This window comes from Hipposideros armiger, unplaced genomic scaffold, assembly GCF_001890085.2.
Source record: "Hipposideros armiger isolate ML-2016 unplaced genomic scaffold, ASM189008v1 scaffold_216, whole genome shotgun sequence".
Classification (NCBI taxonomy): domain Eukaryota; kingdom Metazoa; phylum Chordata; class Mammalia; order Chiroptera; family Hipposideridae; genus Hipposideros; species Hipposideros armiger.
Window position 1 is genome coordinate 2,498,464 of NW_017731566.1, and position 2,541 is coordinate 2,501,004.

Genomic DNA, 2,541 nt, shown 5'->3' on the forward strand with positions numbered 1-2,541 from the left:
ACTCAGCAGCCCCACTTCTAGGACTTTAACCTGCAGATATGTGTCGATGTAAGAAATGTCTAAACGTGTAGAGAACTTGAATGAGTTTATCTGAGCCAGACTGACAACAATTGCTGGGAAGCAAAATCTCAACAGATTGAGAAAATGCTCTGGAGAAGGGCAGTTTTGCAGCATATTTGAGAGATTAGAATCAAAGGAGGCGACATCAGGAGGATTACATGAAATCCACTGGTGGTAGATTAAAGGAGTGGGAGAAAGCAAAGTGGGAAAACCTCTGGGATTGGATAAAAAGTAACATGGAGAGACACACACTTCTTTTACACTGGTGGGTACAGGATAGTTAATAATTAACATTTATAGCACAGAGAGACGTTATGCGGGCAACAAGATAACAATGAGGGGTTCTTTGGCCTCCTGCTCTGATGAGGGGTCTGGAAAAGGGGATTACTCTGACATTCCAAAGGTATATTATCTTAGATGCAAAAAGACAACAGACAGGCTCACTTAAGGTAAAGATTGACCTTTGTCAAGGAAGCTACAGGTCTAGGATGGGGCTACCCACCGTGACCCACTTTTAGTTAGACCAGCGGTTCTCAACCTGTGGGTCGCGACCCCTTTGGGGGTCGAACGACCCTTTCACAGGGGTCACCTAAGACCATCGGAAAACAAAAAGATATTTACATTACGATTCATAACAGTAGCAAAATTACAGTTATAGAGTAGCAACGAAAATAATTTTATGGTTGGGGGTCACCACAACATGAGGAACTGTATTAAGGGGTCGCGGCATTAGGAAGGTTGAGAGCCGCTGAGTTAGACGGTTTATGTTCAGACCATCCTATGTGGTTAATTTCGGTCTCTGAGTTTGTAGGGCCTGCCATGCTGGCCTCCCCTGAGCTTGTCAGGTTTAGTATGTGGCCCATTTTTCTTCCACAGATGCATTTATGAAATGTCAGAGATGAGGTTATCTATTGTGACATTGCTATAGCACAAGATTGGCAATAATCCAGTGTCCAGCAATACAGGGTTATTAATGCAGCTATAAACAAAAGGAGGACAACCTCTCCTACTGACACAGAGAGAGTGCCAAGACACAGGAAGCGGCAAGGTACAAAGAGTGCTAACGATCTGCTACCGCAGGTATTATAACGTGGAGAAAATAATGACATGCATTTGCATTTGCTTCTATTTGCCTGAAAAATTACAGGAAGGCTACACAAGAAGCGAATATAAAGGATCACCTATGGTGGGGGATATGGACTGGATGGGGTTGGGGCAGGAGGAAGTCTTCTCAGTGTGTACATTTTAATTTGCTTTGATTTGTAAATGAAATCAATGTATTAACTATTTACAAAACAAAAAGAAGTTGCTTGGGGGAAAAAATGTCAGAGGAGAAAGTAGCTTTACAGTTAGCAAAAAAGAAGGAAGGAAGGAAGGCAGAAAAAGAGCTAGGTACCTTTTGTAACTTGAAGGTTTTCAAAGTCCCTTCTAGTATCAATCTTTGGATTCGAAATTAAGGAGAGAATTGAAACTATTTTTGACAATCTGCCCAGTGGGGTACTGGGCTATCCCCCTGGATTTATCGTAAGCTTCCAAAATTCACACACAGGAAAAGCTGTTACTAAAGCTTGTGTATGGACCAGAAGCAGGCCAGCCCAGAGTGGAATTCCTAACATGTAATCTGGCCCCACAGGGGTTTTCCAAACTCCAAGCAGCAGCACAGAGTGCTCTGGGTGGTCGTGTGTAGGCCCAGCAGGGATGGTTTCTGGGCTAGCTGCGTGACACTTCACTCAACAGTAGAAAAATAAGTTGCCTTTTCTAAATAAACTTTACTCCAGCACATCCCATTGATAAAATATTGTTGCCCTTTTAATTGACCCTTGCCTAGCTTTCTAAGTATAGTATATGATTTATTTAGATTTCAATAGGAATCTGAGGGAGAGAGAAGATTCAAGGCCAGATGATGATCATGAGGCTTTGCAAAAGAACCTTTACACATCATTGTAGATAAAATAAGAATGCCACTCATGTTTTGAGCTGCTGGGTGGCAGCAGTGGCTGGATGTTTTAGAGTGTCACATCTCTCAGTAATCCTCAGGACAGCCCATTTTACAAGATGGGTAAGTGAGCTGTGGGGTCTCAGGTGACCCAGCTAAGGAATGACTTCTGGATTTGTTCCACACCGAAGCCTGTATCTTAGCCACTATAGCTCTGAATTCCAGGTGCTCCGGAGCCAGCTAGCACGTTTATTAGAACATTGGTAAGTCAGACTCACACCTCTGAAGGCATGAGCTACAATGTACGAGGGTCAGACAATTAAGTTCGTGAACTCAACCTAGAGACAGGGCTACTTACCTCATTGTTGAACATCACTATGGTCCCCTTTGAAGTGCTCCCATTGAGAAGCTATGCAGCGACACCAGCGCCTAGTCCACCCTTCAAAGCAATTGTGGAACTCTTTTTCTGGAATGGCCACCAGAGCTGTCGTTGTATTACCCTTGATGTCCTGAATGTCATCAAACTGTCTTCCTTTCAATATTTC